General features: G+C 44.2%; 1 long non-coding RNA gene across 1 annotated transcript in view; it reads left to right on the top strand.

Moving 5' to 3' along the window:
- The first annotated feature begins 305 nt into the window (after positions 1–305).
- LOC137542556 (uncharacterized) overlaps positions 306–23779 on the top strand; it is a 208305-nt gene continuing 184831 nt past the window's right edge. The window contains exon 1 of the long non-coding RNA XR_011025451.1: positions 306–544. This is a non-coding gene — a long non-coding RNA (uncharacterized lncRNA). The remainder of the gene's footprint in view (positions 545–23779) is intronic.

Raw genomic sequence — 23779 nt, 5'->3', positions numbered from 1 at the left:
ACTACAACATGCCTAACCCTTTATGTCCTTATGATGGTGCTGCCTCTGTTCCTGGTGCCATGATAGCATTGGGGTTGCAGAATAAGGACTCCTGATTTTACAATACCAGCCACAGATACAATGTAACCACAACAGCTGTATCCGGCCACTAATAGGTTAATGGAAGGGTAAGGGAGCGTGGACACATTCCTCAGGCACGGAGGCTGGTAGTTGTCAGCCGGTCCCTTGGTGGAAGGGGCGTGGCCTGGGCTCAGGCAGCGGCTGTTAGCAGTGGAGAGGAGCAGAGCTGTCTGCAGAGAGGGGAGAAGCAGCACGCGCAGCAGCACCTCTGCCAGCCTCAGTTCAGTCTATGGGAAACTACAGGGATACTCGCTGGAATGACACGCATGGGGGCGCCTTGCCGGATGCATTGGGAATTACACACATGGGGGCGCCCTGCTGGATGTATTGGGGGGGACTGTCGCTGGATTTTGGATTTACCTATAACTTGATGGATTATCCTATTCTTGCTGGATGACCCCAGTGCAGAGAGCTCCTGCTGGAGGTAAGTCTGGGGTCTAGGCAGGTGCAGAATGTGCCATCCCTGCCTGGCACCCATACATGCCCCAATCCGATTGTATGATATGGTCTGAATAATGTTGCCCACTAACCATACAATCTTAATTGTACAATCTTACCACTTTTGTGTAATATGAAGGAATACCCGAAGTATCCATTCAAATTCACTAACTTTGCCCTTCTACTAAATGGATTTGTACAATCAATATTGTATCTTTAGTCGCTATTTGGTACCCGAAAGCCCGGTACTCACTGTCAGTTATGATTGGCCAATCATGGACCAATTTTACCATCTTGTACTATGAGGGTCAATAGATATTGAATACCATGAACAGATTGTGTACCACATGGAGGTGATAAGATTGGTCAGTGATTGGCCAATCCTGGTCAGTGATTGGCCAATCATAATTGAAAGTGTGTATCAGGCTTACTGCTTGGTACAGACATCCAATTTTGATTGGCCAATGCCATCACCCCCCCATGTAGTAGGAGCACCAACAGATTTTGCAGATTGTGTAGGTAATCTCTTATACTGCATGGAAGAGGAAAGATTGGCCTATTAAAATTGGATGTGTGTACCAGGCCTTATACGGTGGAATGGTGTATCGGTCTGGAGAAATGACAATAGATGGAAAAGTTGGCACTTTAATTATTATAGTTTGTAAAAGTTTGTAAGCCACAAATGTTTGAGGCAACGGTGTTGGTAGTTTGTATTTGTGTTGTTTGTATAATTTATTTATTATTTATTTATTTATTGTATTTATAAAGCGCCAACATATTACGCAGCGCTGGTATAATTCTGTATTTTGCTATTCCTGGTGTTTTGTGTATTTTTTGTACAGTATGTTACTTTAATAATGCTGCTCATTTGACGGATCTTTATTTTAATTGATGTAAGAATTTTGCAACTAAGAAATTTGATTTTTTCCCCCCACCTAAATAGGACATGTGGTGGTAGGTTGTAGTTTTTGGCACACATTTTGTTGCTGTCGTATTCTGTACAGCGCTGCTCCACCCCAAATCCACAGATCAGTGTCTTGGGGGTGCCCGTGAGATCTGTGGAAGTTCTTTGCCCCCCTCCATGTCAGTAACATTATTGCCAGTACGATCATTGTTACTTTTATTTTAACTTATTTATTTAAAGCTTTGGAATTTGGGCAACACAGATGTACACTTCCACCCTGGGTCATATCAGCACATAGTGAGTATTGCACAAAGACCACTGCACAACACACATATTTGCGGTGAGAATTTATCTTTAGTAACCGGAAGATTGGGTGGATTTAGTTACAAAAGGAAAAAAGTCTAAGCATGGAGACACTAACCCTTCAGCCAGGGGCATAGCAATAGGGGGGTGCAGAGGTAGCCACCACATCGGGGCCCTTGGGCCAGAGGGGCCCCAAAGGGCCCTCCCTCAACTACAGTATTAGCTCTCTATTGGTCCTGTGCTGGTAATAATCACTTCTATAGATACTATGAATAGTGGTAATCATTAACAAACTGTTCCCCATCCCCCTTCTTGCACCTCTGACACTGCAGTTGCCATTGGCAGGGATTGCTATGTATAGAGTGCTTGGGGGTAATCAGTAACAAGCTGCTCCCCATCCCCTTCTTGCACCTCTGACACTGTAGTTGCCATTGGCAGGGATTGCTATGTATAGAGTGCTTGGGGGTAATCAGTAACAAGCTGCTCCCCATCCCCTTCTTGCACCTCTGACACTGTAGTTGCCATTGGCAGGGATTGCTGTGTATAGAGTGCTTGGGGGTAATCAGTAACAAGCTGCTCCCCATTCCCTTCTTGCACCTCTGACACTGTAGTTGCCATTGGCAGGGATTGCTATGTATAGAGTGCTTGGGGGTAATCAGTAACACACTGCTCCCCATCCCCTTCTAGCACCTCTGACACTGTAGTTGCCATTGATCAGGGATTGCTGTGTATAGAGTGCTTGGGGGTAATCAGTAACAAGCTGCTCCCCATCCCCTTCCTGCACCTCTGACACTGTAGTTGCCATTGGCAGGGATTGCTATGTATAGAGTGCTTGGGGGTAATCAGTAACAAGCTGCTCCCCATCCCCTTCTTGCACCTCTGACACTGTAGTTGCCATTGGCAGGGATTGCTATGTATAGAGTGCTTGGGGGGTAATCAGTAACAAGCTGCTCCCCATCCTCTTCTTGCTCCTCTGACACTGTAGTTGCCATTGGCAGGGATTGCTATGTATAGAGTGCTTGGGGGTAATCAGTAACAAGCTGCTCCCCCTCCCCTTCTTGCAGCTCTGACACTGTAGTTGCCATTGGCAAGGATTGCTATGTATAAAGTGCTTGGGGGTAATCAGTAACAAGCTGCTCCCCATCCCCTTCTTGCTCCTCTGACACTGTAGTTGCCATTGGCAGGGATTGCTATGTATAGAGTGCTTGGGGGGTAATCAGTAACAAGCTGTTCCCCATCCCCTTCTTGCACCTCTGACACTGTAGTTGCCATTGGCAGGGATTGCTATGTATAGAGTGCTTGGGGGTAATCAGTAACACGCTGCTCCCCATCCCCTTCTTGTATCTCTGACACTGTGGCTGCCATTGGCAGGGATTGCTATGTATAGAGTGCTTGGGGGTAATCAGTAACAAGCTGCTCCCCATCCCCTTCTTGCACCTCTGACACTGTAGTTGCCATTGGCAGGGATTGCTATGTATAGAGTGCTTGGGGGGTAATCAGTAACAAGCTGCTCCCCATCCCCTTCTTGCACCTCTGACACTGTAGTTGCCATTGGCAGGGATTGCTATGTATAGAGTGCTTGGGGGGTAATCAGTAACAAGCTGTTCCCCATCCCCTTCTTGCACCTCTGACACTGTAGCTGCCATTAGCAGGGATTGCTATGTATAGAGTGCTTGGGGGTAATCAGTAACAAACTGTTCCCCATCCCCTTCTTGCACCTCTGACAGTGTAGTTGCCATTGGCAGGGATTGCTATGTATAGAGTGCTTGGGGGTAATCAGTAACAAACTGTTCCCCATCCCCTTCTTGCACCTCTGACAGTGTAGTTGCCATTGGCAGGTTTTGGTGCGCCGTAGCAGTTGTTATGTAGATAGCATGGGGGGCCCCAATGTAAAACTTGCATCGGGGCCCACAACTACTTAGCTATGCCACTGCCCTCAGCCACCCCACAATGTTCTGATATGACCCAAGCAGTGGTTGCAAAGTTTTCTGAAATCAGCAGCTTGCGGGGCCGACGCATCACTGTCAAATTACATCAAAGTGGACAAGTCTAAAGGAGAGGGATATGGAAGCTGCCATGTTTATTTCCTGTTAAACAATACCAGTTGCCTGGCAGCTCTGCTGATCTATTTGGCTGCAGTAGTGTCTGAATCATACACCTGAAACAAGCATGCAGCTAATCCAGTCACACTTCAGTCAGAGCACCTGATTTGCATGCTTGTTCAGGGGCTGTGGCTAAAAACAGAGGCAGAGGATCAGCAGGACTGCCAGGCAATCTGTATTGTTTAAAAGGAAATAAATATGGCGGCCTCATATCCTTTTCACTTCAGGCATCATTTATGTGATCAGACCGTCGACATCAGGAAAGATACTACTGTCAGTAAGAGTGTCAGGAGCAAGTCCCTCGGAGTCAGGAGAAAGCTCCGCCCTCTGACCTCACTACGTGACCTGTGGCTAAACTGAGCAACGGAGAAGCTCCCTCCAATCTCTGGAGCCGCTGAGCCTTCAGACTAGCAGTTTTCGCTGTAGATAACCTCTTGATTAGTTAGTTTATAGTCATACGTTCTGTTTATATTACGCAGTTTTCATTTTTGGCGACTGGAAACCGGTTTGCATGCGACATCCCACGTCTTTGTGTGACCTTTATTATCTGCACTATTTATATTTCACAACGGACTACACCCGAGGCAGTATCACAGTGTGAACACAGCAAGGAAGGGTAGAGGCTCTCATAGGCTTTTATTGCTTTCTGGGATCCTGGGTGACTTCCTCTCACTTTCTCTGGATCTCACAGTTATCTGGTAAAAAGTCAAGAACAAAAATATGACCTCACTAGGTCGACGTGAACACGACGGGAGTGTGTAGCCAGGCCACGCATGGGCAGTTGGCCCCGCACCGAAGGGCAAACCGGGGGTCAGAACAGGAAGGTGTGGGAGCGATCAGGCCGGAGGGGGCTGGAGGAGGGCCCAGGTATGTATGTTTTTTTGTTGTGTCCCCATCCTTTCCTTTAAATTGGCCTTAGACTACAATACATATAATGCTTACATTCGTACAGTACATAGAAATATAACTATGGTAGGATTAGAGTGTGAGCTCCTCTGAGGACAGTCAGTGACATGACTATGTACTCTGTAATGTGCTGCAGAAGATGTCAGTGCTATATAAATACATAATAATAATATGGTAGGACATTACACTATGACTATGGTAGGATTAGAGTGTGAGCTCCTCTGAGGACAGTCAGTGACATGACTATGTACTCTGTACAGTGCTGCAGGAGATGTCAGTGCTATATAAATACATAATAATAATATGGTAGGACATTATACTATGACTATGGTAGGATTAGATTGTGAGCTCCTCTGAGGACAGTCAGTGACATGACTATGTACTCTGTAATGTGCTGCAGAAGATGTCAGTGCTATATAAATACATAATAATAATATGGTAGGACATTATACTATGACTATGGTAGGATTAGATTGTGAGCTCCTCTGAGGACAGTCAGTGACATGACTATGTACTATGTAATGTGCTGCAGGAGATGTCAGTGCTATATAAATACATAATAATAATATGGTAGGACATTAGACTATGACTATGGTAGGGTTAGAGTGTGAGCTCCTCTGAGGACAGTCAGTGACATGACTATGTACTCTGTAATGTGCTGCAGGAGATGTCAGTGCTATATAAATACATAATAATAATATGGTAGGACATTATACCATGACTATGGTAGGATTAGATTGTGAGCTCCTCTGAGGACAGTCAGTGACATGACTATGTACTATGTAATGTGCTGCAGAAGATGTCAGTGCTATATAAATACATAATAATAATAATAATAATAATATGGTAGGACATTAGACTATGACTATGGTAGGATTAGAGTGTGAGCTCCTCTGAGGACAGTCAGTGACATGACTATGTACTCTGTACAGTGCTGCAGGAGATGTCAGTGCTATATAAATACATAATAATAATATGGTAGGACATATGACTATGACTATGGTAGGATTAGATTGTGAGCTCCTCTGAGGACAGTCAGTGACATGACTATGTACTATGTAATGTGCTGCAGGAGATGTCAGTGCTATATAAATACATAATAATAATAATATGGTAGGACATTAGACTATGACTATGGTAGGATTAGAGTGTGAGCTCCTCTGAGGACAGTCAGTGAGATGACTATGTACTCTGTACAGTGCTGCAGGAGATGTCAGTGCTATATAAATACATAATAATAATATGGTAGGACATTATACCATGAGTATGGTAGGATTAGATTGTGAGATCCTCTGAGGACAGTCAGTGACATGACTATGTACTCTGTAATGTGCTGCAGAAGATGTCAGTGCTATATAAATACATAATAATAATATGGTAGGACATTAGGCTATGACTATGGTAGGTATTAGATAGTGAGCTCCTCTGAGGACAGTCAGTGGCATGACTATGTACTCTGTAAAGTGCTGCAGAAGATGTCAGCACTATATAATAAGAATAATAAAATGTGGTTTATAGAAAAAGTATAAAATAACTTTAAAAATTGGTGAGAGAGCAATTTTCAAAGCGTTTTGTCCCAAAAGCTGTTTGTTTCCAGGTCAAAGTGTACTTCCTGTTTCTGTTTTGCCTCAAGAACTACAAAACGCTCCAAAATCGCTAGACATAAATAGAAAATCATTCGACGCGTGACGGCAATCGCTTCTACAAATCATTTGTGATTGTGCTTAGTGAGTTTTGGTGTGACCCCGCCTTAACGCTCGTCAGACATGCGGTGTCCGATGGTTTAATGATACCTTCAAAAAATGTTGAATCGAACTTACACATTTTAAATGGTTGATTAATGATGATTACTTCCAATCAAATGTCATAATTTTATCAACTATAGAACTGAAACCTTTAGAACAAATGAAGCATTAAAAAAATAAAAAAATAGGATTGTTTAGCTTCTGTTTTTAAAATATTAGTTTCAGAAGATCGCATTCAAATCTGCAAGTGTGTGGCCGGCGTAACTGCCCCGTATCCCAATCTGGATAATAAACGATTAGAATTGGCCGCGCACCATTGTACAGCGAACCGTAGAAAACGCAGGATTTCACGTTCCAGAGATAGTCTGTAACTGGTCACCAGGGGTGGATGCTTTTTACATAAACGATTGGGCTGCTGATCTGCAGGTGTGTGGGCCATTGGTGAGATACGGGATGAACAGGCAGGGGAGGCAGGATTGCGGCATGTTCAATGACAAAGAATGGGAGGAATTTCACATTTTATCAAAGTTCCTTTCACTTCCAATTCTACCACAAGAAACCCCTCCATAATCCCGCCCACTTCCCAGTCCAGTACACACACACACACACACACACACACACACACACACACACACACACACACACACACACACACACACACACACACACACACACACACACACTGTACACACACACACACACACTGTACACACACACACACACACACTGTACACACACACACACACACACTGTACACACACACACACTGTACACACACACACTGTACACACACACTGTACACACACACACTGTACACACACACACACACACACACACACTGTACACACACACACACACACACACACACACACACACACACACACACACACACACACACACACACACACACACACACACACACACTGTACACACACACTGTACACACACACACACACACACACACATTGTACACACACACACACACACACATTGTACACACACACACACACACACACACACTGTACACACACACTGTACACACACACTGTACACACACACACACACACACACACACTGTACACACACACACACTGTACACACACACACACACACACACACACACACACACACACACACACACACACACACACACACACCTCTATAAAGCCCACTAACACACACATACACACCACACTATACACACACTGTACACACACACACACTGCACACACTGTACACACACACACACACACACACTGTACACACACACACACACACACACTGTACACACACACACACACTGTACACACACGCACACACACACACTGTACACACATACACTGTACACACACACACACACACACACACACACACACACACACACACCTGAGGCGTGGCCTAGGCTGTTATATGCAGAATCCCCCCTCCCCCCAAAAAAAACATTCTGGGAGGTCAGAGATCTTCTCTACTGGCTTTAGAACTACAAACACTCTGCAGAGATGACAAGAGTAAAGATGACACCACCTGTGAGAAATCGGAGAGGGGAGATTATACAATGGTCAAACACCAAGCAATGAAAAAGCATGATGCTATTTTCACTACAGCCCCTCTTCAGGGCTGGAACCCTCTACAGCACTTTGAGTGTTTAGGGAGCGCATTAAATCGGTAGGGATTTCCTTAAATGCCCGGCCAATGTATACAAATGTTACAAATTCCACAGTAGCGACTGCGATTAGCAAAATCACAACCGCAGGATGTGTAGCATTTTGGGAGCGTTTGTGATTCAATGTAAAGTATTAAAGCGCTGGCAAATCGTTCATGAATAACTACACATAGCGATTTGTGAGTGATTTTAGATTACTGCAAACTGTAAGACCAAAAAAAAATATATAATAAACTGAAAGGACCAATCAGAATTAAAATCGCTAAACGCAAATCGCAATCACAATCGTTGCCAAAAAAATGACACTTTTTAAAATCACAACCGGAAAATGCTAAAAAAAAATTGCTTACAAAACGCTAATTAAAAATGCTAGTGATTTGCAGTGGGTTCCAGGCCTTAAAGAGACTCCGTAACAAAAATTGCATCCTGTTTTTTATAATCCTACAAGTTCCAAAAGCTATTCTAATGTGTTCTGGCTAACTGCAACACTTTCTACTATGACAGTCTCTGTAATAAATCAATGTATCTTTCCCCTGTCAGACTTGTCGGCCTGTGTCTGGAAGGCTGCCAAGTTCTTCAGTGTTGTGGTTCTGCTATAAACTCCCCCTTCCAGGCCCCTCTATGCACACTGCCTGTGTGTTATTTAGATTAGTGCAGCTTCTCTCTTCTCTCTTATCTTTTACAAGCTGGATAAATCGTCCTCTGAGCTGGCTGGGCTTTCACATACTGAAGAATTACAGACAAGGGCAAAGCTGTTTGCAGGAGAAAAACAAGCAGCCTGAAACTTCAGTGCATGAGAACTGCAGGGGGAAAGATACACACAAATGATCTCTTGAGATTCAAAAGGAAGGCTGTATACAGCCTGCTTGTGTATGGATGTATTTTCTATGTGTGGACATACTGTACATCAACCTACTTCCTGTTTTGGTGGCCATTTTGTTTGTTTATAAACAAACTTTTTAAAACTGTTTTCAACCACTTTTAATGCGGCGAGGAGCGGCGAAATTGTGACAGAGGGTAATAGGAGATGTCCCCTAACGCACTGGTATGTTTACTTTTGTGTGATTTTAACAATACAGTTTCTCTTTAAAGCTGAATTATCATGAATCCCTTCTGTTTTAACCACCTGAGCGGTATGAACAAGCTCAGCTCATCCATACCGCCGCAGGGGATCGCATGGCCCCGGGTGTTTTTTTTTTTGTTTTTTTTAAATAAAAATGGTCTCATATCATATAGCTAACACTTGGCTAGCTGCATGTTGCCACTGATCGCCGCCGGCATGCTCTAATCCCCCCCCCCCCCGATCGCCACCCTTATACATACCTCCCCCCGGAACCCGCAATGGCGCAACCTCCCCAATAGCCTCCAGGCATCGCTCTGGGGAGGATCAGGACGTCGATGACGTCATGTCCAAGCTGTTCGGGGAAGTTGCGGTTCTCGCGGGATCGCGGCTAGGTAAATATAGCCAGCAGCGATCGGGGGGGATCAGAGCGGTTCCGGGGGGCTTGGGGCACATGTGTAGCTAGCCTAGTGCTAGCTACACTATATGAAACAAATTGTAAACAAAAATTTCCCCCCCGCGGACGCGTGCCTGCAACTATTGAACGCTAGGGTGGTGAGGAAGGCAAATCATGCTCAGAATGATTTATTTACTGATAAGATATTCCAACTATAAAACACTTTCCTAGCAGAAAATGGCTTCTGAGAGCAGGAAAGAGATAAAAAGGGGAATTTCTTATCAGTGAGGGTCACACTGTAGTCACTTCCTGTCTGAGTCAGGACTGAGTCAGCCACTTACATACCTGATATTTAACTCTTTCAGGCAGAGAAAGAAAAAAAAGGAACACAATAGTTATGTGTGTGCTTGGCACTGTACATACACATGTCTATCTCATCATGTCACTTTGGGTATCCTTTTGTAACGATTGTGGAACTTTCTCCGTGATCAGCGCACAAAGCGTGCGCTGACACGGCGGAAATCCTCCACAAGCGTGTAATTGCAGCCACCCAGCAAAAGGTACTACGCACCTGTAGAGGGAAATTCCTGTCGGCAGATGGCGCTGGGGAGTGCAGAGTAAGCAATCCTCTGTACCTCCACAAATGCCAGACAGGAATTGTACGAAGCGCAGAACGCAATCGCAAGAGAGGCGATTGCAAATGAAAATGAGCAAAGGGACAGGTTGTATGTGTGTGCGCCAATCCAGTCGCCACCCCATGACCGTGCACACACAACAGCAGATATGAAATAGGAACGCGATCGCGAGAGGTGCGATCGCCAGGCGTGACACAAGGCAGATCAGAATAGAATACGAGGGTAGCAAAGGCACAGCAAATAAAACAATGAGGAGATATGGAAAATAACAAACGCTAGCTAACCGCGAACACCGCACTCATTCGCAACAGTGCACGCGGTTATGCGCGGTCTCCACGTGATAAGCACAATAGAGACAAGCACACCTAACTAACCATTAACAGACAAACATGAAACAGAGGACGCGAGCGCTTGCTTAACGGTTACTTCACCGAGCCTCCAGCAAGCGTAGCAGACAAGACAGACACACGAAAACAGGGACAAGCGAGAGATAGGATCCACAGCACTAGCGAAAAGTGGCTAGCGCGATCCAGGTACAGAGTAGCAGAACAGAAGGATCCCCAGCGCTAGCGAAAAGTGGCCAGCGCGATCCCAGAAGACAGAAGGATCCCCAGCGCTAGCAAAAAGTAGCTAGCGCGATCCCAGGAGACAGAACAGAAGAGATAGCTGGTAGCAACCGCTGCACCAGCTATACTCCAAGAACAGAGATCAGAACCATTTCCTGTCGACCACCGTAGGGACAGGACAATGGCAACAGGCAAGACAAGACAGAACAGGCAATACAGATAATACAATCCTAACTGCACTAGGGAAATCTGCCTAGCGCAGATTCAGGAATTACTCTAAGCTGATGTTCAAACAGAGAGCAAGGCTGACACCCCACCAGGAGTGTTACATAGGACGTAATCCTTATGACCAGCGAAGCATTGTGGGAAAGACATAGTACTTATAGTACACGCCTCCAATGAATGTGGCCAGGCAATTTGCATGACAACGTATGCAAATTCCTCTGCAAGCACAAGCTGCAAAACTGACAGAACCTCTTCTTTCCAGAGTCCTGCAGCATGCAAACCTACACAATGGTCAAAGGGCTGCCTGCCTGCACAGGCAGCTGAGCAAATCATCACACCTTTAATGCATTCATAATTGTGTATACACGCTTTTCAAAAATACCTGGATACGGTGGAGTCCTGGTTATCCAGAACCCAACTAACCAGCAGTCTCAACCAACCAGCACAAATCGCCGGCAGTACTCACAGAGCGAAGGCCAGCTTCTCTGGATGTTTGTGGGCTCTGCTGTGCTTAAAGTGACTCTGAGGAGATTGTTATATGCAAAGGCCTGATGAAGGGCAACTTATGCCTGAAACGGACTAGTGTCGTTACCTAAATTGCCTCAGATCTCTTCCATATCAAGCCACATTTTATGTGATATTTTTTTTTTTGCTTCCATATAATGACAAAGTATTTTTATCAACTTTTTATGCTTGGAAATCAACCTATGAGCGTTAGTACTGTATTTTATTGATACAAATAAAGTTTGATGTATTTTTGGGGGGACTGCAATACATTTATGTGCTTTCTTCAACTAGTATAATTATCCTTCTAAATGTCCTATACTACCTATAACCTATACTTGGGGCACCTATACCTGGCTATCTCTACTGGGAGCACCTATACCTGGCTACCTATACTGTAGGCACCTATACTGGGGGAACCTATACCTGGCTAACCTATATGGGGAGCACCTATACCTGGCTATCTATATTGGGGCACCTATACCTGGCTATCTATATTGGGGCACCTATACCTGGCTATCTATATGGGGGGCACCTATACCTGGCTATCTATATGGGGGGCACCTATACCTGGCTATCTATATTGGGGCACCTATACCTGGCTATCTATACTGGGGGCACCTATACCTGGCTATCTATACTGGGGTCACCTATACCTGGCTATCTATATGGGGGGCACCTATACCTGGCTATCTATATGGGGGGCACCTATACTTGGCTATCTATACTGGGGGCACCTATACCTGGCTATCTATACTGGGGTCACCTATACCTGGCTATCTATATGGGGGGCACCTATACCTGGCTATCTATACTGGGAGCACCTATATCGATCTAACCTATACTAGGGGTGCACCTATACCTGGCTATCTATATGGGGGTCACCTATACCTGGCTATCTATACTGGGGTCACCTATACCTGGCTATCTATACTGGGAGCACCTATATCGATCTAACCTATACTAGGGGTGCACCTATACCTGGATAACGTATACTATACAGCTAGATTACCATCAGTACAGGCACAGAGTAACAGCTTTTACTGTACATACTGGAAGTAACAGATCAGCGCACACTGCAGATAGTTTACTATCAGTACAGGCACAGAGTAACAGCTTATACTGTACATACTGGAAGTAACAGATCAGCGCACACTGCAGATAGTTTACTATCAGTACAGGCACAGAGTAACAGCTTATACTGTACATATTGGAGGCAGCAGAGATCAGCACACACTGCAGCTAGGTTACTATCAGTACAGGCACAGAGTAACAGCTTATACTGTACATACTGGAAGTAACAGATCAGCGCACACTGCAGCTAGTTTACTATCAGTACAGGCACAGAGTAACAGCTTATACTGTACATACTGGAGGCAGCAGAGATCAGCACACGCTGCAGATAGTTTACTATCAGTACAGGTACAGAGTAACAGCTTATACTGTACATACTGGAGGCAGCAGAGATCCACACACACTGCAGCTAGGTTACTATCAGTCCAGGCACAGAGTAACAGCTTATACTGTACATACTGGAGGTAGCAGGCATCAGCACACACTACAGCTAGTTTACTCTCAGTACAGGCACAGAGTAACAGCTTATACTGTACATACTGGAGGTAGCAGAGATCAGCACACACTGCAGCTAGTTTACTCTCAGTACAGACACATAGTAACAGCTTATACTGTACATACTGGAGGTAGCAGAGATCAGCACACACTGCAGCTAGTTTACTAGCAGTACAGGCACAGAGTAACAGCTTATACTGTACATACTGGAGGTAGCAGAGATCAGCACACACTGCAGCTAGTTTAATATCAGTACAGGCACAGAGTAACAATATATACTGTACACACTGGAGGCAGCAGAGATCAGCACACACTGCAGCTAGTTTACTATCAGCACAGGCACAGAGTAACAGCTTATACTGTACATACTGGAGGTAGCAGGCATCAGCACACACTACAGCTAGTTTACTCTCAGTACAGGCACAGAGTAACAGCTTATACTGTACATACTGGAGGTAGCAGGCATCAGCACACACTACAGCTAGTTTACTCTCAGTACAGACACATAGTAACAGCTTATACTGTACATACTGGAGGTAGCAGAGATCAGCACACACTGCAGCTAGTTTACTAGCAGTACAGGCACAGAGTAACAGCTTATACTGTACATACTGGAGGCAGCAGAGATCAGCACACACTGCAGCTAGGTTACTATCAGTACAGGCACAGAGTAACAGCTTATACTGTACATACTGGAGGCAGCAGAGATCAGCACACACTGCAGCTAGTTTACTATCAGTACAGGCACAGAGTAACAGCTTGAGAAGGAATGAGCACATTATTAGTTTGGTTAAATGCCGGGGTAGCTCAATGGACTGCACCTGTTTGCTAAATTACCACATTTATGAAGTGTTTTCCAATTTAGAGTGGACCATGTCCTATGTGACATGTGGGACCTCTTATAGTGGCAGATGGGAATAGTAGGGGAGTTTTAATAATGCAAATGAATGCAGCCCCATTTTATAGCCTTCACACCTAGGGTGTGATTACACAGTGCAGTGCGCTAAAACGCAGGTTAGAAACGCACAGTAACGCCCTGCAACCATCCCACTATGAGCACTTTCACATGGCTGCGCTGTGCATCAGTTTCCATCATAGTAAAGTGAGCAGAACTGTGCGCTATTGGATAAAGTCTGCACCATGGAGACGAGAGACTGCTGATAACAGTGAGGATAGCGAAGGGGGAGTGAGGTGAGGGTCACCTTCTAGGAAACACAGAGAATGGGAGCCCCAATAGCGCAATATGTCACGTTTCCTGGAAAAGTGTGATGAAAAGAAATATACTCACAAACGTAGGTTGCAATGAGGGGCGACCAACCACAGGGAGCAGGTGGAGAGCACAGATCTGTCTACACTTGGGCAATCCTGTTGTGGCCGGATCCGAAGGGGGTCACACTCTTTAAAAACACACCTGTGTCATCTCTATTTTATTGGTTTTAACATTGTGTTCTCCATCCTGGCTGCCTCTCCTCCCCTTCTCTACCATTGCCCAGCATTTGGAGGGTCACTGGTTTGTTAGTGGTCCTGCATTTGAAGGGTCACTGGTTTCCTCCACCAAAAATGGACCTACTACACCTTCCCACCACATCTATCAGAACCCACCAACAGAAATCTCTGTTGGTGGGCAGAAAGGGGGGGGGTATCACTTATTGTGCTGAGTTGTATGGCCCTGCAGCGAGGCCTTGAAGCTGCAGTGGCCTGAGGTTAAATAATGCACATTGTCTGTCCTGCTGATCCTCTGTCTCGAATACTTTAAAGTAAACAGGTGAGAGATATATGGAGGCTGCCATATTTATTTCCTTTTAAACAATACCAGTGATGATCTATTTGGCTGCAGTAGTGTCTGAATAACACCAGAAACAAGCATGCAGCTAATCTTGTCAGATCTGACGAGGATGTCAGAAACATCTGATCTGCTAAATGCTTGTTCAGGGGCTATGGCTAAACGTATTAGAGGCAGATGATCAGCAGGACAGCCAGGAAACTGGTATTGCTTAAAGGGAAATAAATATGGCAGCCTCCATATCCCTCTCACTTGTTCACTTTAAGCCATAGACCCTGAACAAGCATGCAGATCAAATGTCTATGACACATCTAACAAGAATAGCTGCATGCCTAATTCAGGTGTGTGCGAGTTAGACGCTGTGACCAGAAATATCAGCAGGACTGCCAGGTAACTGGCATCGCTTAAAAGAAAATAAATATGGCAGCTTCTATAGGTCTCACACCTCGGTTTCCTTTTTAAGATGTCAAGTCACCTCATCCCTTTTGCGATTGCTGTGAGATGTAGTTGTTGGAATCTGCCATTTTTCTGGAGCGAGGTGGGTGTGCTGTAAGTTGCTTCATGAAGAAGTTAGCACTTGGTGGCATCAGGCAAAAGGTCGATGAAGATCCTGCATGACCTCAAACAGGAAGTACCAAACAGTGAACAAGGCTGCCCTGGTGGGTACAGAATATTTTCTCTTGAAGGCTCCAGGATGGACTGAACTTAACCAGAAGAAATCCTAATATTAGTTTTTTCTTTCTGTGAAAGAATTGGTTCTTATAGCTTGGTCTTTTAGGCCTGTTCCCCAGTTGCGAGATTTTAGCTGAGTTTTCGGTAGAATTTTTTTAGCTGCATTTTCGGACGAATCCCAAAATTTAGTCAAATCCAAATCCCGAAAAGATTCTCGAATATTTTGAATCTCTCGATCCTCAGATCTTGTGAATCCTGAACATAAGAATGGCAGTGGGCTTCCACTCTAGCAGCGTCCTTTCCTCTTTACGCCTTGGAAGAAAATTTGTATTACGGCCTGATGAAGGGCATACATACGATATAAAGAGCCCGAAACGAACATGTGTCGTTGCCTGTAAAATACAACACCTATTTAAAAGTTGCATCAAGCCAGAATATAATACCTACCAATCAGTTTCAATTATTCATGTCTCATGTATTACATGAAGACCAATCATGTGGAATTGAAGAAGTATTTTTAACGAATTTTTGATATTTTGTACTAATAAAGTTTTTCTATAAGATTTTGCTAAAATTGCACTGTATTTCCTCGTTTTTTGATTTCAAGTCCTTTTCCATAAAATGATTGAAGTCTTGTGGGCAAGGTGGATTGCCCTTAAAAGGACTTTGTGTTTTTGATCCTTTACTTTAAAAAGGATGATACCCAATTATACGTATTCATAAGAATGGCAGTGCCATCAGAAGTGCATAGATTGCACTGTCACTGCAATCTCTGATGTCCACATCCATGTGGAGTCGCAATGCATGCTTGCATTTCTTGGGTCTCTGTCCACTTCCTCGGGCCCAAAAAGTGCAGAGAGTTTTAAAAGCCAGATGCAGAGCGCACCTATCGAGATAAGCCACCTCTCCCCTTTGTCTCTTTTATTTGTTTTTAACTCCGTACACTCCTGGGTGCCTCTTACCCACTTTAGACTCAGGATTGACCGTTTTATCGCCAACTTGAAGACTCGAAGCAAGTTTTTTAAATTTACAGTTGGCGAATAAACCACGCGCACCTCCACCATTCAGACCACTTCCTGATGAGCTTATGGATGTACGCATCTAAGATCTGGAAAAAAACTGAACTCAAACTGGTGGTCACTTTTTTTTTTTTAACAAATCAATTTTATTGATTTTCATTACAAAACACGAACAAACAAGTACACGCAGGTACTCAAAGACCATTAAATAAGAAGGAAAAACAGTGGTGCACATACTGAATATACAAGAGGTACGTCTTACAAGAGCAGTAACAACAAGTATCTTATGCAGTATGAAGAAACCATTGTATTATAATACATTCATAACAGTTGAGCAGTAGAATACTGATTGCATCAAAAGCATGACAAACAGGCACATATTCCTCAATTTGGACAGTATAATCGTGGCTGTACCACCTGTTGGAAAGGGTTAAAAAAGGGAAGAAATAAGACGGAAAGAGGGAAAAGAAGAAGGGGATAGAGTGTAATAGATGGAAAGGAGTTAAAGTCCAGTGCCTACCTCCATAGACCAAGGCTAATAAGGGTATTACAGAGTGTAGAACAAAGAATAGCTAAGTTAGTACTGTAATTCAGTCCTCTGGGCGTACAGGGAGAGTTTCTACATTGTTATACCATGGGGCCCATATTTTATCGAATCGACGGGGGCAGTTACGGCTTTTGTATGTCAATCGATATAAAGGTAGGCTTTTCATAATAGTGTATTTCCAGTGGTTAAAAGAAGGGGGCTTATCTGATTTCCAGGTACGGAGTGTTTCTTTACGGCCATAGAAGCATACTATTCTAATTGGGTATTGGGGGTGTTTGCCCGGTGGAGTATCATCCAGTAGTCCCAGTAAAAAAACTCTAGGGGAAAGTATCAGTCGTGTTTGCAGAATTTCATTAAGCAGGTCATTTATCTTAGACCAAAAGGAACGCACATGAGGACATTCCCAGAACATGTGAAAGTTCCTGGATCAGCAGTACATCTGGGGCAATTGGGGGTATTGGAAGTAGAAATTTTATGCATATGTACGGGTGTGAGATAGGTACGATGAAGAAATTTGAATTGTATTAAGTGATCTCTGGCCGAGATAGGAACTTTAACAAAATTCTCTAGAATTTCTTCCCAGTCCTTCGTATCTAATCCAGGAACTTCCTCGTTCCACCTGGTTTGACATCTAGCGAGACTATGAGTAGTACTGTTCATGAGGGCAAAGTATATTACCGAGAGGTTTTTCTAGGCCATCCACCATTAATGTTTGTTCTAAATCGCAAGAAAACAGTGTTGGACTGCCATCTTTAAATTGGGTATTCTAAGCGTGCCTGATTTGTATATATCTGAAGAACATTTTGTTGGACAAGTCATAGGTATTTTTGAGAGCGTTAAAGGATAGTATTTCTGCATTCCCTGTAATATGCAGTATGGCTTTTATGCCCTGGCGGGCCCACAAACTGGGGTCTGGTATTTGTGAGAAGTGAAGCAGATAAGGATTGTCCCAAAGCGGTGTATGAGGCGAGAGTTTATCAGCATTCCCGGTATAAGCAAGCATGTCTTTCCATACTTTAGTTGTAGTAAACATGAGGCTTGTACATCTAAAGTCCCCCCTGGTACCTCTGAATGCCAGCAAAGTGAGCCTCTCATAGGAGCCCAGTATGGCTGCCTCCACCGAAACCGCAGCATTATATTTATCTTGCGAGAACCACCATCTTATAGTAACTAAAACAGCAGCACATTAATAGAGATACATATTGGGGAGAGCTAGGCCACCCTCATCTGCTGGAAGCTGTAAAGTGGCAAGGGATACCTTTGGTACGCTTCCTCCCCATATAAAACTAGAGATTAGGGAATGTAATTTATTAAAGAAAGTTTTGGGGATAAGTATAGGCGTCTGGCGAAAAGTATACAGAAATTTAGGTAAGAATATCATCTTAAATATATTAATCCTGCCGATTAGCGAGAGAGGGAGAGCTTTCCATATTAGGGCTTTTTGTTGAAATGTATCAACTACTGGTTGTATATTAAGTTTATGAAAATCCGTTAATTGCGTAGTGATTTGGATCCCCAAGTATTTAAATTGTTTAACCCATTGTAATGGAGTGGGATATAGATTAACATCAAAGTTATCTAGTGGCATCAAGACCGATTTTGGTGGCCACTTTCATGGCTAAACCTTCGGGTGGTTGAGAGACTGCCTGATAAAATCATTTAAAAAAGTGAGCTTTTAATTATGGGGATTTGTTAATTAGCCATTAGCCTGGCTTGTTTTTAAGGGTTGAGAACAATGAGAAGTAAATCCCTTCCTTTTCTATTGGCCTGCTCCAGCTCATTTGTTCTTGGTGGAATTTAGTAGAAGTTTTTGAATTCTTGATTTGATTCTAATAACTTACTGCTCGGATGTGGCCAATGCCAGTCGTGTTAGGAAAGCTTACATATATATATATTTTTAAGGTGGGAAATACACAAGCAATGGTGGTATCGTGTGACCTTGGTGAGCCGGTCACTTGCACCGGCCTCCTCACCTCTCCCCGGGAGACTCTCATGCCGGGGAGAAATGACGGGCACAAAAGCCTTTTTGTGAGTTGTGAAAGATCTGGTAGGCATCCCCCTGTTTAGCTTGTGATGCTCCAGTCTAGACCTGCAGAGCTGCCGTGTGAAAGCCGGGCCTGTGTGAGCCTCCAGATGGAGGAGACCTGGAGAGGAAGGGGTAGACCAACCTGACAGATGTCCTTGTCCACACCAGGCTACGTTCCCATCATTGACAAAGACCTCCAACCTCTCGTGGAGCAGATCTCAGCTCCAGAAGCAAGCCGTGTCCCCTTCATTTCCATAGTTCAGCTTGCGGGAAAAATCTGTGGGATTACCACAGGGTTTGACTAAAGCTACGTACACACATACGACAATGATCGTTCATTGTGAACGACGAACGATCTTTTAATTGACGAAAGAACGGCCTAGCTTTTAAAGGTGTGCAACGATCTGATCGTTTGTTAACGAAGTATCCGGAACAACGTCACATACTGTTCCTGGAAGTTACATCATAGCAAGTTCCACCCGCACGTAACGAACGGTTCAAACCGTACGTTACACTGTAAAACTAACGTTACGCATATGACATAACTACATTCCTATTTCATACTGTCGGTATGTAGTAGAGCATCTAGATAATATAGCGTTGACAAAACATACAAAAATACACTTTGTCCTGTTAAAATCAAAACTATGGTATAATCATGTAGTATACAACGCATCACTGGGCACAATCATAGAACGAACGTTACATCGCAAGGGGAAAATGTAATGTGCTGTGACTATAAAACGAAGTGCGCATGTCTTGCCTACAATGAACGACCATTTCTTAACGATGTACTACTTCTGCTAACGGTCGTTTACAAAAATCCGCCAGGACAGATCTTTTACTTTTAACAATCTAGCTCGTCCATCGTTTGACTTAACCCTCCTGGCGGTAACCCCGAACGTAGTTCGGGGTAAGCCGCGCAGGAGGATTTCTCAGGCCCTGCTGGGCCGATTTGCATAATTTTTTTTTTTTTTGCTACACGCAGCTAGCACTTTGGTAGCTGCGTGTGCACACCGATTGCCGCCGCTCCGCACCGATTCGCCGCTACCCGCTGCAGGCCCTGCTGGGCCGATTTGCATAATTTTTTTTTTTTTTTTTGCTACACGCAGCTAGCACTTTGGTAGCTGCGTGTGCACACCGATTGCTGCCGCTCCGCACCGATTCGCCGCTACCCGCTGCGACGCCAAGCTCCCCCGCCGATGTCACAGCCGCTATCCAGAGTTCCACTGCACAGGAAGTGATGGAAAAGAGAAAGGAAGCGGTTTGTTTACATAGTGACTTAAATCCAAATCCAAGTGCCAACAAAACTACCAATATGCAAGGTTAATCTGTTGTCAATATTGATATGATTTAATGAATCTTCTACGGCTGCATTGCAATGCATGATGAAAGGGGAGGGGCTAGAGAGGAGAGTGGGCAGTTCCTTATGAGCCAAAGTTTCACATCTCCATAAAGGTCAATGAGAAAATGAATTTGAATTCCTTAAAAATGTAATACCCCTAATTAGACCCAACTTTACGGTTTAAGTATTTATATAGCGCCGACATATTACGCAGCGCTTTACAAATTGTGAGCCCCTCTGAGGGAAAGTTTGTGACAAGACAATATACTTATTGTCTTGTCACTAACTGTCCCTCAGAGGGGCTCACAATCTAGTCCCTACCATAGTCATATGTCTATATGTATAGGTCCGTACACACGCCGGACTGCAGGAAACGACGGGTCCGTCGTCACCTCCTGCTGGGCGGGCGTTCCAGCGACAGTCCGGCGTGTGTACAGTCTGTCTGCAGACTGATACGGCTGTTTCTGAGCGATCCGCCCGGCGGATCGCTCAGAAACAGCCATATCAGTCTGGCGACAGACTGTACACACGCTGGACTGTCTGCTGAAAACACGCCCAGCAGGAGGTGACGACGGACCCGTCGTTTCCTGCAGTCCGGCGTGTGTACGGACCTTATGTATCATGTGGTGTATGTATCATAGTCTAGGGCCAATTTAGGGGGAAGCCAATTAACTTATCTGTATGTTTTGAGATGTGGGAGAAAACACACACAGACACGGGGAGAACATACAAACTCCTTGCAGATGTTGACCTGACTGGGATTTGAACCGGAGACCCAGCGCTGCAAAGCGAGAACGCAAACCACTACGCCACCGTGCTGCCCTATGGTTTGCACCAACTTAGCAGTCAATACATCAGTAAAATGTATGGGTGCCCTTACATCAAGTGATTTGGCAGCCGATCGACCACGAGACAGATCTCTCTTTGATCGAATCTGATCAGAGAGATCTGTTGGCTGCCCATACACCGCAGGACAATTCCCGATCAAAGTGTTTTAAAGGATACCCGAGGTGACATGTGACATGAGATAGACATGTGTATGTACAGTGCCAAGCACACATAACTATGCTGTGTTCTTTTTTTCTTTCTCTACCTGAAAGAGTTAAATATCAGGTATGTAAGTGGCTGACTCAGTCCTGACTCAGACAGGAAGTGACTACAGTGTGACCCTCACTGATAAGAAATTCCCCTTTTTTATCTCTTTCTTGCTCTCAGAAGCCATTTTCTTCTAGGAAAGTGTTTTATTGTTGGAATTTCTTATCAGTGAGGGTCACACTGTAGTCACTTCCTGTCTGAGTCAGGACTGAGTCAGCCACTTACATACCTGATATTTAACTCTTTCAGGCAGAGAAAGAAAAAAAGGAACACAGCATAGTTATTCGTGTGCTAGGCACTGTACATACCCGTCTATCTCATCATGTCACTTCGGGTATCCTTTAATGTACGGTACCGAGGGGAAGGGGCGGTTTGGGTGGGCAGAGACAACATTTGGGAGGGACAGCAACCAGGGGTTCTAACATGTTCGTCACTCACTATTGTATGTCGTTACCGCCACACAGCCAATCGACCATGCCGGCCCAAGATTTCCTTTCCCAGCATGCCCAATTGATGCATTTGACCAATTTCGGTCCAAAATCTGTTACATCTTCAACCTGGATATATGCTTGAGGTGGTACTGATTTTTATCCGATTCAATAATAAAAATACCAAATTGGATGGTCGATCGTCCACAAAATCGATAAATGTATGGCCACCATAAGGATACAATGATTCGTTTTAATATAGAAAGATATATAAAGCGTAAATCTGAATATCCAATTAAAAACAGATTCCAGAACAGACACTAAAAAACAATTGTATCGCAGCATTGTTTTCCTATCACTGCCAGACGCACGTTTCACAACCTTGACGTTGGCTTCTTCAGAGGCAATTGATACAAATATAATTCTTTTCATACATCAAATATATATATCCTTTTCCGAGTGTTCAGGAATGGGTATAGCAGCCACATTGGAAGAGAGACCTCCACGATTGCCATCAGATTGTCAGAGCGTCTGTCAAGCATAAGCTCTATTATAGTGAAGGTGCCAGTAGCCTGCTAAGTTGCCACAATAGTGTGGCCGGACGCCGGCTCGGATCAGTCGCCCAACCCGATCGAGGCCTTGTGACAGACTTTCCAGCGTGTCTGATCAATCGACTGTGTGGCTGTGTTGTGGCAGCAATATCTGCCAGATCGGATAATCATGTGGAATATTGTATAGGCCCCTCACTGAAGATGTGTGCCACTCATATCTTTATCATTACAATTACAGGTCGGTACTTTCACAAACCTGCTGAGAAGGACTCGGAGATCCCCTTTAGTTTCTATGCATAGGAAGCACAGGCCAGCCCGATAGTTACTAAAGTTGGAGAATAAAAGTCATTCTGCATTTAGTTTTTAAAAAGTTTCCAGCCTTCACCTGGGTCAGATCAAAACATAGCCAGGATTACCAAAAGGAGCATTAGAGTGTGTGTTATTAACAGCAAATGCACACGCCTGTAGTAAAAAAGTAAAGAAATTGTATTTATTCATTTTTTTTTTAAATGCACTACAGATGTGTCTGTAGACTGAAGTTACATGACCGCAGGGTTTCACTAATTCTCTAACCGTCCTCACTACGGTGTAATATGACCCAGGTCCAGGCCAAACACCTTTGTTTTCCACCCCCAGTCAGAGCAGTTATTAGGCTGCGGGACTTTGCAGGCGGATGTGGTTTGTTCTGTGTGCTTTGTAAAGTTCTTTGTGTCTGCCCAGTGTTACTGATAGAACTTACAGGGTGGGAACACACGAGGCAGATGCGCCAGTGTTGTGGAAAACGCACAGAATTAAGTCAATGGGCAGCAGTTTTTAAACCGCAGGACTTGCTACATATTTTTCCAAAACGCACCTAAAACACACATAATGAATGTCAAAGGTGAAGCAGAGGTAATTGCATTTTAGTGCTTTTTTTATGATTTAAAAAAAAGGTTGGCTGATGTATTTCCACTTCCTGTTAACTTCCTAGTAATTAGCATAAAACACATTACAAAATGCATATGTGCTTTATATGTGCGAACCGCAAACGCTTTTAAACGCACGCAAAAGGCAAGAAAAATGCATGTGCGGAACAAAAACGCAAACGCACTGAAAACGCACGCACAAAACCCATCAAAAATGCACAAACGCGTATCCAGCATAATGCAGACTTTCACGCACTGCCTAGTATGTTAC

Source organism: Hyperolius riggenbachi, chromosome 12, assembly GCF_040937935.1.
Source record: "Hyperolius riggenbachi isolate aHypRig1 chromosome 12, aHypRig1.pri, whole genome shotgun sequence".
NCBI lineage: Eukaryota > Metazoa > Chordata > Amphibia > Anura > Hyperoliidae > Hyperolius > Hyperolius riggenbachi.
The sequence above is the reverse complement of the archived record's forward strand: the minus strand, read 5'-3'. Positions and strand labels throughout refer to the sequence as shown.